The 22,113-nt window shown below is 44.1% G+C and overlaps 1 protein-coding gene across 1 annotated transcript in view; it reads left to right on the top strand.

The window, feature by feature from the left end:
* The window catches only part of PRKG1 (protein kinase, cGMP-dependent, type I), a 517,290-nt gene that overhangs the window by 357,204 nt on the left and 137,973 nt on the right, over positions 1-22,113 (top strand). The window lies entirely within an intron of this gene.

Genomic DNA, 22,113 nt, shown 5'->3' with positions numbered 1-22,113 from the left:
TGTCTTTGATTTACCATACCACGGTTTACATAAACTAAAAAAAAAAAATAAATCTCTCTGCTATGATATTATGCATTTTGTATTTAACAATATGTAACCCATTGAAACTAAGCAGCGATAACTTTATTTTATCCTCTCTGGTGCGGTAACAAGGATTGGATAAAAGTGACTGATTTGGCACAGTTTGAGACGGGGGAAAAAAAGAATTCTCTTTCTTCATGTCAAAATTTCATACAGTTTTTCTTTTGATACAGTGCTGTGAATAATGCAACGCGTCTGTCCTACATTCTTTAAATAATTTCTAAAAACTGTTAACTAAAATCCAGACGCAAGGAAAAAAAAAAGCTGGTTTAATTGCCCATTATCCAACTCGAACTTGGAAATGGCATTATAAAGACAGTGGGGAGGAAGAAAAGGTCAGTGTTTGGTAACATCATTTCATTTCTATAATTGATGGAAATATTACAAGTTCCTTGGATAACTCAAGAATTAACAAAACCCGGGGGTATTTCTGGGTGGCTTCTGACTTGTGTAAGATCACTTCCATCAATGAAATTGCTCATAATTTATATACGCGAGAGTAAAACAAGTCTATTGAGTTCAATTTTAGCACATTCAAACCCAAATTACTGATATGCTGTGTATGTGGGTTTTTTTCCAAGAAATCTCCCAGGAATGAGCTTTCTAGGGCCATAATTCACCCCATTTCCAGGACGTTATTCCGGGGATGGAGGTTTCTCCGGCTGTAGGTCATTGCGGTTGAAGCCAATCTCAAAGCACCTTTAAGTTGTAGCTATAGCCCTGGGATTTGGGAACCGCTGCTGGACCCTGGCACAGCTTTTCCCAGCAAACCTGACCCCTCTGTCTCCTTCCATTGCATTTTAAAAATTATATTGGTATTTCTCAACACTTATGCTTGTTAATATTTTACCCAATGGTTTGAGAGATGTTAACGACCGCGGTGAAAACCACGGTTGAGCATCCCTTCCGGCACAGGGGTTGATTTAGTTTGGTTGTAACGCCATCTCTGCGTCGTTTATCCTTGTGCCTCCTGAACGTAACGCGTGAGATGACCAACAATATGGTTCTGCAGCTCGAGACTTAATTCTTGTTTTACTTGGGCTCGCGGTCTTAGGGAGATGAGGTTTGTCTGTCTGTGGGATAGTCCTCACAAATCATTGGCAGTTGCTTGCCCAAAAACCCGTTTGATGCAACGTTCCTGCGAGATTCCTCCCAAGTATACGGGGTAGGATGAGAAGAAAGATTTAAATTAGTGGGTGTTGAGGTAAAATATAGTCAGCTCAGCCTCTGCTTCGCATAAATGGAGCTATTGGCAGAGGGGAGGGTTACCGGTGCTCATGCTGTGCAAGGGATGAAGGACCCAAATTCATCAGTGTTATGGTTTGAGGAACCCACAACAATTTATTGTCATTTAGACAATTATTCTATCGCTGGATAAACCCTCCCCACCCAGGAAGGGCAATGGGGGAAAAACAAGGAAACCCGAGGGCTGAAATATAAACAGGTTTAATAGGATGAGACTAAATTAACATTAATAGCACTAAAGAACCAGTATTGATACCAATACCAATATAAAATATATGAGGATTATCCTCAGCCCATTCTATCCGTAGAAGCCGTGCACTCCCAGCAGGGGACAGCAAATGTGGGACACTGTGAGCGCTGTGGCTTCGGGAGGAAGGGAAGGGGCGAGGAATTCTCAGGATGGGATCCATCACAGGAGAGAGACCGACCTTCTCAGCAAACTTTTCCTAATTTATAGTGAATGTGCCGTTCATGTATGAAATAAAACTTGAAAACGCCAAGACCTTGAAACCCACACACCATCGCTGGCTATAAAGGAAATATTTTCACAAATTCAGACACCAGAGTCTTCTAAAAGTGCAGTTTTCCCGAGCATTAGAAGAGAAATCAGTCCTGTGTCACTCAAACCAGGACAATCAGTTATTCTCTATGGGAAACAACTGTTTGTTTGTTTGTTTGTTTTATAGGGTGGTGCATATCATCCCATGTTTGCTCTGTGTCTGGGATGTGAGAGGCAACACATACCTAAAGCCTAGCAGTTTAATAATGACATTTTTAATACTGTCCCCAGTGTTTTCCTAATTTTTCTTCCTTAGCACCTGCTTTCTCATCTTTTTCTTCGGTTGAAAAAGTCCTTCTTGACCTCCCCCTGACTCTTCGATCATCGTGCCCTGGGCTGCTCCTTCCCAAAAATCCCCGGTGCCTCCGGGGTGTGTGTGCGCTCGCAGCTCTGTCGCGTGACAGCGTTGAACCAGTGGCAAAGTAGTACCGTATTTTGGTAAAGAAAATCAACGCATTTACGTTTAAATATTGGAGGATTAACGTAGTTGGAAAAGATAACAGCTGCCAGGGTGCTACTTAAACGTAGCTGCGAGCCTTACCCCCATCCGAGCGCTGCGGATCTTGGGATTTAATACCTGGATTGGTGTTTATTGTATAAATACCTTTGCTTTGGGTGAACGCAAATCTCCTTTGGAAAACAGTAGCAGTGTCATCTTGTGCGCTTTCACGAAACAGCTGAATAATTTTCATTTCCTGGGGTGAAAGAGGGGAATTTGTTTGGAAATTGGAAGACTTGCTGTAGGAGATTAATAGCCAAGATTAAAAGTCCTTTTTTTTTTTTTTTTAATAAACCTGAAAAACTTTGGGAAAATATAAGAGCCTTGGACCTCTCTTTCCCCGCACTGAAGGCTATGAAATGATTTATGATTGTCTTTTCTCCTTACAGACTTTCTGATTCTCTTATAGTTAAAAAAAGTCTTTTTTTTTTTATTGGGCACCCTTAATACGTATCAGCTATATATCACAAAAATAAATTGATTTTTGGTAGTAAACAATTCTTTTCTAAGAATATTTAGCCTCAGCGTTATGGCACTTCATTGTAATGTGGGCAGTTTGTAACAGAAGGAGATAAAGTATTGATTTATTATTGCTTTTTTTTTTTTTAAGGCAACTAAAATGCATCGAAACACCCACAGAATAACTTAGAGCAACTGAGCTGCTGTCCACGTATATGACACTACTGTCAATGCTGAGGGTCCTGTCCCCTCTGCCAGTCCCCAAACTGGAAGGTATCACAGGGGCATAGCTGCCCCGCTGGGAAATTTGGGAGGAGAGGGAAGAACATCTTCCCCAGCTTCAGGTCTGAGAATTTTAGACTATTTTTCTCATGGGAATGGAGGAACTAGTATCTCTGAGGACTTTGAGGTATTATAAAGAGCCCTCTGGGTCGCGGCACTCTTAATATTACATGGCCAGTGTGTGTCTGGTGTCTCACCCCGTGGTTATCTGGAAGGTAGTAATGTTGTCAGTATTTTTAGGCTGTGTGGATTAACTCCATTTGTTAAATGAAATTAAATCCTTAAGGGAGGAGGATGGAGAGTCTGTAAGAAGTGAATCAAAAGGAGGGTGAGGGGAGACCTTTTCGCTCTCTACAGCTCCCTGAAAGGAGGGTGTAGAGAGGTGGCAGTCAATCTCTTCTCCCAAGTAATAACCAATAGGACAAGAGGAAACGGCCTCAAATTGCACCAGGGGAGGTTTAGATTGGATATTAGGAAAATTTCTTCACCGAGCAGGTTATCAAGCACTGGAAGAGGCTGCCCAGGGCAGTGGTGGAGTCACCATCCCAGGAGGTATTTAAAAGACGGGTAAACGTGGTGCTGAGGGACGTGGTTTAGTGGTGGACTTGGCAGTGTTAGGTTGATGGTTGGACTCGATAATCTTAAAAGGTCCCTTCCAACCTAGACCATTCTGTGATCCTGTGAAATTGCCAGGAGCTACATCACAGGTGAGAGAATAAAAAGGGAAATTTATGGTCACAGAGAAGAAAAACCAAGCAAAAACCCCAAAACGCCCAACCACGAGTGTAATTTCTCAAGATATGACTCCGCATAGTAAACGCATAGGTGCTTTGTCCCCCTGTAGGGTAGCAGAGTGCCTGTAGGACACGTGGTTGCCCACTGTTAAGCACCTTTGCTTTGTCTTCTTGATTAGGAGGGGGGAAAAATCAGAAGAGTGGCACTTCACTGATGGAGCAAAGAGGGCATTTTTCCCTGCCGTGCTCCCAGTTGAAGCCTGGCACCTTTTATTCGAGAGGTTGTGTATATGAAAGCAAGGAGGAACCACTGGAGATGCTTGTGGGGTGGCAGTGGGTGGACCTCCTATCAGTAGCCTCCAGCTCTGACCGTGCCTTTGGAAGAGCTTTCCAAGAGCTCAGCAGGAGGAAATGAGTACTTCTGGTGTGAGGTGGGAGAGTAGATGCTGAGAAAAGGGAAACCGGCGAGCAGGCAGAAGGATGGCCGAGCTTGAGGAGTTTGAAACATCTGGAGGAAGAGGAAGGTCAGTCCAAGGTCTGCGTTCCTGGCGTAGCCAAAGATGAGCTAGTAGTGGGCATGGGCAGCGCTCAGGGACTCTGGGCTGGCGTCTCCTTCTCTTTTCCTTCTTTTCCTTTTTTTTTTTTCTCTTTGGGTCAAAATATTGGGATTTCTTCTCCATCTTGAAGTTGGTTCACTTTCAGGTAGTGTTTTTCCTCTTTCAGGGCTATTCTCTGTGTCATTCAAATGTAAAGCATTTATCCTTGAAAGATTTCTATCTCAAATCAGTTTGCGTAACAATAAGTATAATTAAGGTTGATTGACCTTGTCTCTTTTGAAACCATTTCCAGTTGCTTATGATTTTGATGACTTATCCATTTGATCTGAAGTTATTCATTGCCTGCTGCTTATTTTTTTCTAATTCCACCCCCCCCACCCCACCCCCTCAAACTACTAATCCTTTTTCAAAGGAGGAGATTGCTTTGCCCAGTGTGTCAGGGAGGGACTTGTTATCCGCCTGAATATCTGTCCCAGCTCCGTTGAGTTATGTCGGGCTTTCAAGGTAGGGGAAAGGGGGAAAGACAACAGAGAGCCTGGGGGAGCTGGAGGAAATAATACGCGATTTAAAAGTTTTGTAGTTATAAATACACAGGAGGGGGTTGAATTAAGGTTTCGTTGGCATTTTCGACTCTGGCATTTTCTAAATCCTGTGTACTTGGTGTTCCTTCGCTGTTTGGGATTTAGCATGCTAATCCATATAAGATGTTATACATATGAATCTGAGCAGTTTGAGCGACGGGAAGCAACAAATGCTGTTTCAATTTGGTTCCTAAAATATTAGATTCTTTTTGCGTAGATAACGTCAATGCTAAACTACGTCAAATGGATTCTTCTTGTGTATCCTGTCTCCAGAATTCTAGATAGCGTTGCCATATATAGTATTGCTAGGTGTATGAAATACGTGTATATAATATTTTATATTGCAAATATGTAATGTTTGTGTTGTATATGCAGTATAAAATATTTAAATATAGTATAAATATGACTAATTGCCCTAAGGCAAGTATGCACACCACTTCATTACTTTGAGGGCGGTGAGGCACTGGAACGGGTTGCCCAGAGAGGTTGTTGAGGCCCCATCCCTGGAGGTGTTCAAGGCCAGGCTGGAGGTGGCCTTGGGCAACCTGGGCTGGTGGGAGGTGTCCCTGCCCATGGCAGGGGGGTTGGAACTGGATGATCTTCAAGGTCCTTTCCAACCTAAACCATTCTGTGATTCATTAACCTGTCCTAGGTTTTCCTTGCTGTAACTGTACTTTGGCTTGGGAGCACGTTCCCTGTGTCTCTCAGTGTGCATTTGGGAAGTTATTTCACTAGAATCACAGAATGGTTTGGGTTGGAAGGGATCTTGAAGATCATTGAGTTCCACCCCCCTGCCCTGGGCAGGGACACCTCCCCCCAGCCCAGGTCACCCCCCCACACAGGCAAGAATTTCTTCCTCATATCTCATCTAAATCTCTGCTCTTCCAGTTTAAAACATTTCTCCCTCATCCCATCGCTTCCCTCCCTGATCAAGAGTCCCCCCCCAGCTCTCCTGGAGCCCCTTTAGGCACTGGAAGGGGCTCTGAGGTCTCCCCTTGTTCGCCTTCTCTTCTCCAGGCTGAACCCCCCCAAGTCTCCCAGCCTGTCCTCCCAGCAGAGGGGCTCCAGCCCTCGGAACATCTTTGTGGCCTCCTCTGGCCCCACTCCAACAGGTCTATGTCTTTCCTACGCTGGGGGCTCCAGAGCTGGACACAGTACTCCAGAAGCCTTGATACTTCAAAATTTTAATTTAATTTAATGCATTACGGAGGTCCAAGCGCCAGTGACGTGCTTCCTCCAAACCCAGGCGGCTCTGCCTTGGCTACCTCAGTGATCCCACCGCCTATATGGTCATGGACGAACGGTGCTGCCAAACTATTTGAGCAATACAAGCGAAGAGAAATGTGCTAAGTACCGCAGGCAGATGATGCCAAGCCTGAAATCTGTGTTCTTGCAGCTCGCTGGCTGCGCACGGAGCACATCTCGGGAGCGTGATCTCCCAGTGCTGAAAGCACAGATCACAACGCCTGTCTGCAGCCATTTCATTAGTGCCGCTGTAAATTTATGTGATGAGGGTTGCTTGCCGCTCTTTTTTTGTTTTTCCCCCCTCTCTTTTTTCCTCAATTAATGACTTGAATAAGGCGCGAACAGCAAAAGAAAAACAAAATTCCTCTCTGTTGCTAGTGGCGCTCCTTCAGCAGCAGCTCTGGCAATCTTGGAGAAAGTTTTGTTGCTGGCTTGGGCAGACCCGGCGTTTTTTGCCAGCCTCCGTGCAAAGATGCCAACCGTCCTTCTTGGTCCGCATTGTGAAATTGGAATGGGTCAGAAATTTTTAGGATGCCTGCGTTTAATTAACCGCCTCTGAATACAGTCCTCTTTCTATGCCGAATTGTGTGGCAACGGCGAATAGGACAGGAAAATTATGCAAAATTAATTAGCTTTCCACATACTTGGTATTTTTCTTCTGCGTAAGTAAGACTGAGGATCACTCTTAGGTAAAGGAAACCAGGTCTAATGCAATCTTTCGCTGCTCCGTCCTGCAGGTGACGACTGTCATTATGTAGAGGTTGACAATAGGTTCTGCCTGGAGTGAAGGTGATCGGCAGCAGATAAATACTGACCTGATTTGGAGGCACAAACTGGATTTGAGGGGCAATTAGAAATAAACAGGAAAGAGTAAACTGTTTAGCTTAGGAAAGATTTATTTTTATTTTATTATTATCTTTTCTGATTAAAGCTAGCACTGTGAGGTATATTTACCAAAGAAGCTATGGGATACAGTTGGAGAAGTGCTGCCTGTAGGGGCAACAAAACAGATTCAATTATGATTGAATCAATCGTAAATGGCCAAAAATTCAACATGATTTGTACTTCTATTAATTTTGCAAATGATGTTCATGAAAACATGGCTTTGGTTTCGCAGATGCTCTGAGGGAAAAAAAGCTTTTGGGGTCTACTGTAAAAAAAAAAAAAAAAAAACCCACCAAAAAACCCACACAATAGAAAATAAATTGCATTTGGAAAAAAATGATGTGCAAGAGTACAATGAAGTACTCGGTTGCAATGTCTAGGACAACGGAGTAGAATAGTGCCCTCTTCTTATGTCACTGGAAAACTTTTTCTGGCCTTTGAACCTGTGGAATATATGTGTATGTACAGTGCACATACGCTGTATTTTCCACCACAAATCACAGCTGTTCAAAGAGTCAAAAGCAGTTTCTTCCAGGGTGAGAAACGAGGAGTGCTGATCGAATAGGAAAATAGCTCAACCTCTTTCAGTTTTTATCAGAGCGCAAAATGCAGATGAATTACCGAAATCTAATTTTAAAAGATATTAGGGAGAAAAAGAGAGAAATGGGATTATTTCTCTGTAGATGATGGCATGACTGCACAGCGGTGCTCACTCTAGAAGCTGCTCTAGCACGAGCATTGGAATAAAAGGTGTGGCTTTGATATGAGTTTTCCTTTTGATTTTCTCTGTTGTGGTCGCTGACCATTTAAAGGCAATTACAAATAAGCTCACGCTTAAGTTACCACAGCAGAAAAAAGGAGTTAAATACTCCCTGGTCCCTGCAGATACTTGTGAGGAACATCGTCATCCATGTGCATATTCTAATGACCGTCCTGATGGCTCTGTTCTGCGGTGGTAGAAATGAAGGAGGTGTTTCTTCATGCAGCAGTCGATAAATCTGCAAAACCTTCTTGTAGAGGGTGATGCAGATGGAGGAAAGCTTTGTGGGTTGAAGAGGACACTTGGAGCATCCCTTGAGATTGCTAAATTGAGACCCTCAATGCTCAAGCAGAGCTTATGGGCTCAGAGCAAGACGGACAAGGATCTAGCAAGCTCTTCATACACGTAACAAAGAAATTATTAAAAAAAAATATTGCCTGATGAAGTAGCTTGCAAGCGACCTCAAAATTTCATCAGGTGAGCGCTTCAGTCTAACTATAGCATAACCTTTTATTGATTTGAGGCTGTTACTTCATTTGAAAGCAAGTTGAAGGACAACAGGGGCAAGTTGTTACAATCAAAATTTGCAACCAATAATCTGTGTAACTCTCCCATCCCACTAAAAAAAATGCACGTGGTTGTTGATGGTTTCCATGGCCACTCCATCCTTGTGGAAATGAAACCTAGAAAAACTCAATGAGACGATGCTGATACAGAGGACCGTTTTCTTTCTCCTTCTGCTTGTTTGGGATCTGGCACCCACGGCGCGTCCCACCGTGCTGCTTTAGTTCGGTGGGAGCGGGGCAGAAAGCTGCCTTGGGGTCTCTGCAAACAAAAATCAACAAAATAATGTCTTCTGTGAATAACGGGGGAACGGAAAATGGAAACGCATGAATACCCAAGGTAAACATGGCTAAATATTTGTCTGACTGCCTTGACCGTGATTGAGGAAAATAGAGTGCCGCTGGTTAAAATAAAGGTGCCGGAAAGTCAAGATGTAATCAAGTCCTTGACTGATTGGCTCCTTTTTCTCAATATTACTGCTTTTCTAGAAGAGTGTGTAACGCAGGAAATGCTGGTGCTGTCTATGCCAACAGAGCATATAGGCTTCTGTAGAAAAAGAGCATTAGAGGGTTTGTAAACAGGGAAAACTTTCTAAAAATGTGGATATAGGCTTGACTGTGAAGATGGGATTATTAGGAATGTATGAGGAGATGGCAGTATCTCTGGCCTTTCCGAAATGCAGATCTCAGAACGAACGTAGGGAAGAGGTTCAGCATCCGTATGGCTGGGACTCTGAGTTGTACATTATGTATCTTCGGGGGGCAAAAAACCAAACCCCAAAACCTTACTTGAGCAATGGCTGTTTAGTTTGGGTCCCTGCAGACCTTTGCTGAGACTTGGCGGATTTTAACAGGCAAAAAACCATTAAGACTTTAATTAAAAATAGCAGGATTTGGTCTGAGAAAGCCAATTTTCCTTTTCTAGTTTAGTCGGGCTCCTTGCTGGTGGTAGGTAAGCTCTGGTTTGAACCACTGGCGTCAGTGGGAACTAGCGGTTGATTCAACCTTAAATGAAGCCCCTAATCAAGCAAAGCGTTGCTTCGCTGCTCCTGCTCACGGCAGAGGCCAGTGAAGGCTCGGGCCGATGTTACTGAGCAGAAGTGGGGAGAGGCGGTGGGACAGGACCTCTCCTTTTGGCTTAGGCGGGTTGATGTGGACGCTGTAATCACAGCCCTGCTCAGCGTAAAGGGCAGAGACCATTAAATGGCACTGATGAAACGATAATTAAAACCATTGTATGCAAAGAACACCCCACATGTGAATATTTTTGCCTACAACCATGGTGAACCTTTAGCGCTGGATGTAGTCATCCTTTTTGCCATGTGTATCTCTACAATACGCTACATCTGTGTTCTGCTTATCACAGGAATGTTTTCTTGAGAAATAGCATCATAATTTCTACCTTGACAAGCCTTGGCAAAACACGCTGAGGGTTAGTTTTTCAGTTCTTTAAGGCGTGGTCATCTTTCTGCTTCGTATCCCATCCCCGGGCTGCAAGAGATCTACAAGGTCTCGTGGGCATCGGCATTGCGGGGTTTGCTGTGCCGTGCCTGCAGGTTAGCAAGAAATACTCTCGTGTCCCTCATGCACCCCGTTCCTTACCGAGGTCTTGGCTAAGTCCACCCCTGGCTTTCAACACCTGAGCTGTTGCCCTTGCCGTTTTGCCGAGACCGGTCTTCTCTCCAAGTTCCTTCACTGTATGGGCCAACCGGGTCTTCCTCTTGCCCTTTCTCCGTAAAATCTCCATTACCTTTTCTTCCCCATCCCCCTCCATCATTTACCTTCTCTCCGATGAAATCCCTGTACCGAACACAGGTGAAGCCATTTCCCCGACTCCCACCCGCTTGGCAGGCAACGATGGACAGCTTCAGGTCTTCTCACGGTGGGACCTGTTGGGTGTTTGTAGCGGATGCCGCTGATGAGCAGTGTAAACCTTCCCCAGTTGGGGAATTCTGTTTTGTTTTTTTTTTAAACTGATTTTTATGTGATGAATTTTAAGATGTCTCCAGAACGTGCTTGCATTCACACTGAAAATCCCAGCAGCTTCGAAGGGATCTTTTTTCAGAGACTTTCCACAGGGAGCTGGGTTCCTCCAGAGATGGCAGGAGTTTATTATGATTTAATTTACTGTCAGAAGTACTGCTGCCCTTTCCTCTGGGCTTATCTCCCAAACCACAAACACAGGATCTGGGTTGTTGGGTTGGTTTGATTTGATTTTATTTTTGATTTTTTTTTCCCCAGTGCAAATTGTAAAATCCACCAAAGTTTGGTCAAAGCATCCCAGCTGGAGAATTATATCTTCTACAGCCGTCTGAAGCGCGTGGCTATATGTCTTAACGTAAATCTCCACGAGAATCCCGAAGGAGGCTTAAAAGGGTGGGAGTTTGGGGTTGTAAGGAGAGATTTCCTCAGCTGCTGGCGCAGCACAGTAGCTTGCCGTGCTGTTGCGGAGCCGCCTGGAGAAGCCGTAGCCTCCTCATTAGCATCAAATATCAGCTATGTCTAATCAACAGCACCCAGCGATGAAGGTGTAAAAGCCCAGGCTGGAGCCTGAATTTTCAAGTACGATGCTTGTATTGTAATTTTTTAATTTTTTTTTTTTTATTTTTATGTATCCTGCAAAAGAGCTCTATAGTTGCGTGTTTTTCAGCTGCCTCTTGAATAGCATCATCCTTTCCGGCTTATTAACGCTGTCCTCCTGCATTAGGCATCTCTCTCTCATTAATAAACGCCTCTCAGCCAGATCGGTGGGTAGAAGCAGCCACTCCAGCGCTGATGTCCTCACCATCAGGACATGGTGAAGGCAGCACCGTGGAACAGTTTTCAGCAGAACAGAAGAAAAAAAATTAGCAAAATGCTGCTTCGAGCTCCTGTATTTTATTTTTATTATTTTCAGTAACAGTGGGTTGAGTGGGTATTAAAGTTTTCTGTGGTAAGTTGCTGATAAGATGCTAATTTAGAAAGCTGCCACGCTTGCCGTCACCGCTCTGGGGTTGTGCAGGTTTTTGGGTATAAGTGTTTGCTCTTTGACAGGTTGGATTAAACCCAGCTCTGGCCTATCTGGAATATATATTTATGCTCTCTCTAAGCGGATTCTTCAGTCTGTCACAGCTATAAAAGAAAAAGGGGAGGTGGGGGGGGAACCCAAAACAAAACAAGTGAAAAACCAAAACATGAAATGGATTTTTGTTGGTAATCTTAGATGTTTTCCAGGGTTTCATAGATAAGAAAAAAAGGATTGAAGTAAATCAGTAATGTATCATTTGCGCTGGCAGATTTGCAGACTCTCTTTTTAGAAACGCACAAGATAGATGTGAATTTTTTATAGCAGGTGGGACAACAGGGAGGTCACAGGGTGCAACTCAGGAGATCCGAGTACACGTCTTCTCCGTGATCCAGCCACGTGCCTAATTTTCCTGTATCCATTAGTTCGCTATTTCCAGTTTTAAGAGGCTTTGCAGTATGCATTCGGGCACCGCGCCTGTGGATTCTGGGGGGTTTTATGCATTTTATTTGCTGCTTTTGCCTGCAGACAGGTCGGGGCCAATGGGTTGATGGTTGCCCTTCACTGCTGGTGTGGAGCAAATACAATATATAATTCAAACTATAAATATAATTAATATTTGCGCATCTGGCGGCTTCTGCTGCAGCTCAACTGAAGCCCTTCTCCCCAGCAGCGCCCAGAGCCACGGCTGCGGCCGCTGAGACGTGGGCAATGCCTCTGGGCCAAAGCCACTGCTGGGATAGTTGCCTTTCCATCTGAGTAAGTTTAAAATTGAACTAGAAAATCTACATCAGACATTAGATAAGAAATACTCTGCTCAAAGTCCTTTTTTTTTTTTTTTTTTTTTTCTAGTAATGGATCAGCAGCAAGGTATGGCACTGTCTTGCTCCAACGTGATGGGCAGGGTGCAGGTTCCTATAGCAAATGATCCCTTTTTTAATAATAAGAATGCTTTGACTACCAATTTTAAGATAAAACAAAGCTGTATAATGTTGAAGAACTACATCTGTGGAAAAAAAAAAAAACCACCCATGAATATATGAGCCCCTGGCGCAGGGTGCCCAAAGAAGCTGTGGCTGCCCCATCCCTGGAGGTGTTCAAGGCCAGGTTGGACAGGGCTTGGAGCAACCTGGGCTGGGGGGAGGTGTCCCTGCCCAGGGCAGGGGGGTTGGAACTAGATGGTCTTCAAGGCCCCTTCCAACCCAAACCATTCTGTGGTAACATCTGCAAATAGTCCCAGTTCCTCCTGCATCACCCACCTAAAGGTGGGACTTAGCAGCCTAGTTTGCATGGAGCATCTCCAGGGCCCCATAGCAGAACTAAAAAGGAACTTTTCTGACCGCCTGAGATCTCTCAGCCACCTAACAATTTCTGGGCTGGATCTCCCCATTGATGAGGTATGTGCTCAGTGCCACGGTTTTGTAGAGGCACCGAGGGCTTTGCTTTGCTGGTTTCATGGAAAGCCTGGAGGGAGAGTGTGTGTGTCTCTGTCTGGTCTGCTGAGCATCTCCTGGGAGTCTATCTTAATAGCAGTTTCCAAAAATCCCTCATTTGAACCCACATATCACTGGTTCGATGAATACATGTGTACATACCTAGACTGATTTTGGTGGTGGTGAACCAAAGAAACAAAATCCAGCCTTGTGCTTCCCTGAAAATATTCCGTGATTTCCAGTCTCTAACCCCGAATGGTCTGAAGCAGAAAAAGTGAATTGTTTCTAATAAAGCTCCTTTTATCTGTGAGGCGCAGACAATGTGCTTTTATCTGTAAAAGCAGAAAAATATAATTAGCAATTATATTAAAAAACAAATATTAATTAACTTGACGGGCGTTTTCCCTTTGATTCAAACTTTATTCCGCCGGTTTCTCCTATACCATTGCCCACAGTGACACCTACTGGCACTTTGAACAAGGCTGGCTTGCAGGCTCTAGCCCGATGAGCGAATCATGCCAGGGATTAATTAGGAAAAATGAAGAGAATGGTAAATGTGGTCGTGGAGACACCTGTGGCCACCCAAGGAATGACCACCAAGCTTTGAACACCGCTCCTCTGCTCTGCGCCGGGACATCGAGCTTTGAGTCTTCCTGCACCAGCTGATGGAGAGCCTCTAGCGATGGAGCCAGTTGTTAAATCCCAGTTTTGTGCTGGGCACAAATGGGGAGATCTTCCTCCTTTTCCCCAGACTTTGGTGGCTTCTCAAAATATACCCCGTCTGGCAGGGAGTTTGTTTTCTGTGGGAAATGAACTTGCTCAGGAGTAGCCTGCCTGTATATTATTAAATATTCAATTAAGGGGATATATTTGAACTAAGTTTTTCTTTCCCGCTATTGGTGCGGTACTTGCAGTATCTCAGAGTTGTAATAATAGTAATTGAAAAGTGTCTTTATGACGGCAGAAAGCCAGTTCATCCTTAATCCATGAAATGGTAGGCATTGGATATCTTACTAGATAACCGCAAGACGAAGGGAGTGGAGGAAGGGAGAAAGGTGTTAGGAACGGAGTTACTGATGTGGTAAAATTGAAACGGCCTTATTTCCATCCTGTGCAGAATGCAGCAAAACGCCATTTGAGATAAGTTTTCTTATTTACATTTTTAATACCTTGCGGCTTTCTCGCCTTCTTAATAGGGAATTTGCCATGAAGCTTCCCAAAGTGGAATTTCTTACCGTCGTAGGGGGTCAGATCCTGTCTGCCAGATTTGGCTTGTTGAGGGGAAACGAGGCCAGAAGCGGTGATGGGTGATTGCAGGGATATCTGCTGATACGATAAATCTATCAGCCGCTGAGGCGGAGGCCTTGGTAACGGCGGAATCCTCTTCCCACACTGCTTTTCCGTGGAAATGGGATGTCTTTCTGGAGGAGAAGCCTTTTTGGTTTGATTGTGTATGGGTTGTCAGGTCATTAATTCCCGGTTTTGGCTTTATGTGGTTCTGAGGATTAGCTCAATCAGACGGTTCCTTCTGACCCTGAAAAGGTAAGCAATTCAAAAATGCATACCTAATCTCCAGAGCTTCCAGGATGTCGAGCACAGCTTGGAACTTCTGCCTCTCATTTCAAGTCTTCAGGAATTATGGAAATGAAAGCATGGAACTGCATTTGGGGTCGTACACAAGGGTTTGGGTATATGGCTTCAGACCCTGGAGTAGGAGAACGGGGGTGAAACTCGTTATCTCAAAACATTGTCATAAGAGGACACCGAAAGTTGTATGACTTTAGCTTAGAGATGAACCTCTTCATAGAGCATTCCTGTAACAGATTTGCCTTCGGTACCTTTTTTGGAGCATCCCCATCTGCCTTTGCCTTGAAGGAAGGGTCAGAGTGGGATGGGCTCCATAACCTGCTGATACTTGCCCGTATTGCAGAGCTGAAGGTGGCACCAGTGCTATGCCAGTTGGCATCTGGAATGAAATCAAGGTGTGGGCTTTCATAAAAAAAAAAAAAAAAGAAATCTCATGGTCAAAATGTGTAGAAATTAAGTATGATAGCAGAGAAATTAGCCTCTAAAATGCATGCTTGGATCCAAAAATATATATTTCTCCCAGAATTTAAAAGAAAATGTAAAAGAACTAGAGATGACTGTCGTTTGGACTGTGCGTAACGCAGTATACAATATACAGCAAGGTGTATTTAACCTGATCTTTCTGACCTTGGAGTGGAATCCAGGTTCAGACGCTCTCTAGGAGAATTTTAAGCAGCCTAATAGCTATTTAGGCAACCTGAATGGCCGGCATAGCCCGTAGCCTAAGGACGCTATAGCGTAAGGAATTGGGACCGACACAGTTTAATCCCGTGGTGCCCTCTCCTTCGCTCCTGCACCTCCCTCGCTGGCGAGGGCTTTAGAAAGGCGAAGGCAAAGCCTGGTCCTGCAGCACGTGCCCACCGAGAACTCCAGGTGGGACTTGTTGGTTTTCTTCGCCCCGTTGAATGTCAGCTCAGGTCTGTTCTTCATTGCTTTCTATCAAGTGGAAATACTAGAAATACTCAGACTTAATTTGCCAGCATGGCAGGAAAGCTAATATTCTCAGTTTTAAAAAAAAAAAAAAAAAAAAAGGCAAGTTTTGCAAACATGAGGGACGGTGAAGAAGTCTTCTGTTTTTTCTAAAATTTGGGGGGTTTTTCTATGTAAGATTAATGTAGTCAGACCTCAGAGATGGATTAGCGGACAAGAAGAGAAGCCAGCTTTGCAGCGGGTCCACGCTCGTCATCTCTGGTGTTCCCCACCAGATGGGAGGTGAAGGGTCAGAGTGCGCTGGGTCAGGCTGCTGTCTCCCCAAAGCTCCTGCTAGATGTGCTGAAAGAACACTTTCATCCCCCTCCCGGAGTCATTTGATTCTCCATCAGCAGCAGGCAGCTTTGGTAACAGATGCCGAGCGTCAGAAATGAAATATTAGCCGCTGTCACGCTGCCGTGTGCTTGGGGGGATGTAGCATGGAGAGGCTTCTTCAGTGTTCATCCTTGGATTTCTCCCCGTTGGGTCGCAACGCGCAGCTGGGGTGTCAGGAGGTTGCCTGACTTCAGCGCAGCTCGCTGCGTGTTTGGATATCCCCCAAAAAGGGGGAAAATGTCCCCCCCCAAGCCAGCTGTACCTTGGGAAGGGCTGAAACTCAGCTCCCTGCTTGGCCGTGGGCTTCTTGGGATCAACCGAGTCTTTGGTTCTCAGCTGAAAGTCGTGGAAAACGGGCAAGAAGAGATCTCCGGCTGGAGATGCAGGTCCTTCAGATGCCCTTCCTCCATTCAACGTTACACTTGTGCTAAAAAAAACCAAAAAACCCTCCAAAGTATCTCAAAATTAATATAAAATTAAAATAACGGGCTATATTGGTAATTCAGGGAGAAGACAAGTGCAAAAATAGCTCATTGCTGGGAAAACTTATGATACCGCTGCAATGGAAAATGCTGATGTCCTAAATCAGGGCATCAGTGAACAGATGTGCTCTCCTCCTCCTGTCCCTTCTGATTTCTATCCACTGTAAGAGACTGGGAAATGGAAATAACACAGCTGTTACACATGTAGTTTTATGCCGTTCTTTTACCGGGGTGAAGGTTTTCCTCGGCTGTGTAGGAACGGCGTTCATTAACTGTGATGAAGGGCGATGTTGTCTCCGTTGCAATAAGACTCGATCTCGTGCTTGTCTGCTTGTAAATCCAAATTCTAATTTTCCAGATTCCTCGCAGAGAATAAAAGTTCTCTGTGCTTTGGAGTTCCAAAAAAAAAAAAAACAAACCAAATCCAAAAACCAAAACAACCCAAGACCCCAAAAACCCCTAGTGAAGTAAGCTCTGGATGGATGTGCTGTCCTTGCCCGGTAAGGAACTAGTCAGCTGCCCGTTAGCAGTGCTGTGTCTTGTGCCAAAAATCTGACCTAGATTGCATTTCCCAGGCTTGACCTGGTTTTCTTTTCAGGACCGATAAAGGAAAAACTGCTTGAAAGAGCGCAATAGGTGTAGTCAGTCAAATATATATATGTCTAATCATTGCGTGAGAGATTGATGAAGGTGGTGCTGTTGCAAGGTTAATTCTTCACAGGCTTTATCTTTTAGTAATCTAAACTTTTACCATCTTCTGAATTCATAATGTGATTTTATTTTTTCACTACGGCTTCATGTTTCATTACTAGTTGCGCAAAAGCCTGGAATAAGTTGTAGGTGGTGGAAACGTCCAGTAAAATTTCCTTTATAACATCTTCAGAGCAAAGTTCCCATTCCAGTGCACCCTTGAAGTAAAAGTTCCTTTAATAAATATATTTCACACAAACGTTTTATCTTGGTTACTCCAGTGTAGTTCACTTCCAAAATTCCCTGTAATCCAGAGTGCTTGTTGGCAGACGGTGAGTGCGGTCTGAGTTTGCATGTGGGCTGGCTGATAAAAATCTGCTTTTTTTTTTCCCCCCTTTGTGCAGTTAGTGAGAGAAATTGAGGGAAAAGGAGAATATTTTCTAGCAACCGCCAAAATCCGCGGAGGTATAAAAGGGAGTAGAAGCTCTGATGGTGTTTAATTAATCTGGCGCCGCAAGATTCGCATGTTAAGTCAGAACTGGTCGTTACCTACACAAACTCCTAAAGATGCTGCCAAACTGGAGGCAACTGGTGAACTCAGGTATTTGAATTGGGCGAATTACCTGTTTCGGTGAAACTCTGTAGAGACTGGGTAAATCTAATGCGTTTCATGATTTTGCTGCTGGTAAAGTTGGTTTCTAGTGCCAATTTAAAGTGCATTTGCATATGGCAGAAAGGTAGAGTCTCCTCTTTGATTCAGACCACAAAGAGAAAATACATTTCATCACAGTTTACTTGAAGAGTGGCTGAATATATCCAATTAATACGCCTTTTTTTATTCCTCACGGTAGATTAGAAAAATGGTTTGGATCCTCATGGCAATGCAAATAACTTTTCTGAATAAGCATAAGCGAATTAAGAAAAATACATGAGTCGATTTACATTGTTTACTTCCCATTTCATCTTTGCAAGGAATTGATTGCCATTTTAATAGTTGTGGGAACCGGTCCTTGGATTTACGGGAGGAAAATTAGCGTTCCACACACATTCTTCCATTATAGAGAGAAAACCAAATCACAGCTATTCAGGAAAGAAGGGGAGAAGAGCAGCTACTTTTCTTGCATTTCAATGAAATTTAATTAAAACCCCACATACTTAAGTTGCTTGCGATTGGAGAGGCATTTTATGGTGCAGTGACGTAGGGTGATACTGTTTCTGGTTGTATTTCCTCAAAACAAAGCTGTCAGAGTCAGTACGCGGAGAGGAGACCATTCGATCTCTGTTTTTCCCTCCCGAAGAGTCTGTTTGAAAGGAAGCAATCTGAGTCACAACAAGGTGTTCATGTTCAAAGGAGGCTGGAAGTGTCATGGGACAGGGGTGGTTCAGCTAGAGATTTCAATCCTACAAAAGCTTCTGCTCGAAATTAAAGGTTTGTAGCTGGTCATGGCCATGGAGAGTTTTTTCTCACGTTAATAGTCACAATTTCCAGTTGGCGGCTTCTTTTTTTTTTTTCCTCCTCCAGAGTCAGCATTAACCCCATGCAACTTGCTATATATATTTTTTTATTATTATTGTTACTTGATTTTATTTGACTTCACTGTTTGCTAATTTTTAGTCAGGGTAATTGATTAATTAGTTCTGCTCTGTTGCCGAGGTATCCTCTTGCTAATTACTTATCGCACAGTTAATTCTCCACGTTTCATGTTGATTCTCTCCAAATCGGTTATTATTTTATCCAGCAAGCAAAGTGTTGGTTTTTCTACTCCAATTCCTTGACTGCTCGATCTGCGGCCTAATACCACTGTCAACCTCACCCAACTAATTTGCTGTCTCTCGTGATCACCATCATCAGGACAAGAGGAAATGGTGTTAAGTTGCACCAGGGGAGGTTTAGGTTAGACATTAGGAGAAACTTCTACACTGAAAGGGTTATCAGACATTGGAACGGGGTGCCCAGGGAAGGGGTTGAATTGCCATCCTTGGATGTATTTAAAAGCTGTCTAGATATGGTGCTCAGGGACATGGTTTAGAAGTGGGCCTGGTAGAGTTAGATAATGATTGGATTTGATGATCTTGATAGGACAAGGGGGAATGGCTTCAAACTGGAAGAAGGGAGATTTAGATTAAATATTAGGAAGACATTCTTTGCTGTGTGGGTGGTGAGCCCCTGGGGCAGGTTGCCCCGAGAAGCTGTGGCTGCCCCATCCCTGGAGGTGTTCAAGGCCAGGTTGGACGGGGCTTGGAGCAACCTGGGCTGGTGGGAGGTGTCCCTGCCCAGGGCAGGGGGGGGGCACCGGATGGTCTTCAAGGTCCCTTCCAACCTAAACCATTCTCTGATTCTATGATCTGAAAGGTCCTTTCCAGCCATAACAATTCTATGGTTCTGTGATGTCTCATGGGAATAAATCCTGTTTCTTTCATATTGGTTCCTCTCTCATCTTCCTGAGCAACCCCTTTTGCTAAAACTCTTCTCCCTTTTCTCCCTAGCCTGTCCCAGTGTGCTGCTCTCACCCACCTGTACCACCTCTCTGCTCTCTTAACCCTTGAACTACCTCTCCTTGAGTTCTCCCTCTTTGTCTTTGAGGTTTGTCTTGACCTTTTACCCTCTTCATCCCCATCTGTATCCCTTTGAACTCCCCAGCCTTTTCAGCATCCTCTCCTTCCTCCCTTTCTCACCCTTCTGAAATTCCCGTTTTTTCTCAGAAGATCGTGCTGCTCATCAATCTGCTTTTATTTCTTTTCCTGTTTCTTTGCATGTAAGGAAATGAAGTTCTCTCCCACTGACAGCGCTTCTGCAGTTGATCTCTTCTGGTGGCCTCTTGTGATACCAAATAGACGTGTTGTGCTAGGGCTGAGCTTCCTTCTCTGATCCCCTCATCCTTCCTCTGGCCTGTTCTCATCCTTTGAGCATCTTTAGACGTGGTCTCTCTCCAAGAGCATCAGGGTTTTCAGTCCTTCTTTTTGCCCAGTCACCTACTTTGTTCACTCTTTCTCCTCTATATTCTCATCTCAATCTTTGCTGTATAGCAGGAAGATAACCCGCTTTCAGTGGCTGTGCCGCCAAAAATTAGCATTTCTGAGCTTCTGCTGTATTCCTACAAGTTTCCTTTATAAAAGGGTGTTGGGCTGCAGGCGACAGCTTGGGCATCTCTTGAACCTCTGCCCTACAGAAAAGGCATTTTCTCCTGTAACAGTGCCACCCACCACGTTGGGGTGGGAGGAAGATGCTCGGGAGTTGGAAGAGGAAAGGGCCAAAAGCTCCTTCCATCTCGTGCATGTGTCCTCCCTTTTGCACATGGGAACCTGGGCCAACGTTTGCCAAATATGGTCCCTTATACATTGTGTTGCCTTTTATGTATCTCTGAAAATTGCAATTGATGAGCACTGGGTTGAAGCCCAGCAGAATCTAGAAGAAAGATGATAAAATCAGAGCAGGAAAGACAATGTTGTGTTTTTCTTGGCTAGAAGATGATACCACTGAAGTTCACCCCTACTTCATGCCCTTTTCCTTAATATCGTTTGGTTTAGGGGACTTCTTTAATGAGACATGTTTGTTTAGTGTCAAACTTAATAAATCTTGTTTGATTATGTATCTCACAAAAGTGACAAGTGGTCCTATTTACCCACTATTTGTTACCACGGGGAGAGCTGTGTTAAGGTTGGGTGTTCTGGTGTTACGACCTTAAATTTTAGGGTGTAGAAGAAAACAGAATTGATCAGCTGTGTGCTCTGGGTTGCAGGAAATACCAGAGATATGGCACTGCTGCTTCTTTTCCCATGAGAAGTCAACCTTCGGGAAGCTCCTGAGTGATCACAACTGTAATGTCCTATTTGCAGGTCAATGCAAAAAGTCTTGATTTCATGCTGAAAATTCAGCCTGTGTTTCAGGACCTGCAGTTTCACCTAAGGAGTCATCAGAGCTCTGGTCAGCGTTGGAAAAATCAGTTTGGAGTTTGTTTGAGTATGTTGAGTCACTGGAGTTTACTCTCTTCCATAACTTCCATTTTTATTATCTAATTTCCATCACCTATGTCACCTTGTCCCCAGCTGTGTTGGTGGGTACCACCCAGCAGCTCATATGGGAGAGGACTGGTTCTCCCTCAATTCTTGGATGTCTTGTATGTCTGTGGGACACTGAAATTGGAGGAGGTTTTGAAGAAAAAGGAAGAGAAGGAAGGTACCAGCCCCGGCTCCATCCCAACCCGTCTCATGTGCTCCCCTCCCTGCTGGCTTGCTCCACAAAATGATGAAATTCAGATTCATGGAACGGTAGTGCCAAATCCCCAAAGTAACAAACAGGAAATTAAAGCAATCATTTAACCAAAGAACTTCAAATTAGGAACGTTTATCGCAGCTTTACATTTCAGAAATGGCAAAGAACTGCTGTTTTATTCATTTAGTTTTGTACCCAGTGGAGTCGGTGTAGGCTGGATGCGCCTTTACTTCAACGAAGCAGTTGTTGAATACACATCTTTGCTCCCGTACATCCTGTTATATTCCTTTCACCTGGAGAAATCATAGTGACTGACTTCCAGAAGCACGTGTTACATCTTGATATTAGGGGGTGTGCTGCCAACTGGGTTTTTTTTAGTCTAAGGAAAAGGCATTTCTTAGCATACGGGTTGCTCCTCCTTGTTGGATTTGTAGCTTGTTTTGTTATCAGAACCTCCCCTCTTATCTCAGGAGGATGCGAAGCCAACTTCAGTTGAGGAGAGATAAACCGATAAACCCACCGTTTGGAGTGCATTGTTGCGTACGCTGGGCTTGAGCGTCCACACGCAAATAGTCCCTTTAGGTGCATTAAGACCACTGTTGTTTAGGGGATGCTTGTGTGGGAATCGGAAGCAACCTGTAAATCGCAGAACACACCACAATTGGAGAAGATACCCAGACTGCCCAAAACGTGCCCAGGAGCATGTTGTTTTCTTATTGCTGGCAAAGTCCGTTAGGAAGCCACAGTGAATCAGTGCAGTACAAATAAAATGTTTTAGCACAAGGCTTTACCAAGGTGACAGTCTCCTATAACTATTACAAAACAGCTTTGACTATAAAATATATATTCAAATACCTAGTTAGAATTCAAATAGCTTGATTTGTAAGAAGGATGGGAAAGTTTGTAATCCATTAGCGAGAGAAGGATTTTTTACAAGGGCACGTAGTGA

Source organism: Charadrius vociferus, unplaced genomic scaffold, assembly GCF_000708025.1.
Source record: "Charadrius vociferus isolate BGI_N301 unplaced genomic scaffold, ASM70802v2 scaffold390, whole genome shotgun sequence".
Classification (NCBI taxonomy): Eukaryota; Metazoa; Chordata; class Aves; order Charadriiformes; family Charadriidae; genus Charadrius; species Charadrius vociferus.
The sequence above is the reverse complement of the archived record's forward strand: the minus strand, read 5'-3'. Positions and strand labels throughout refer to the sequence as shown.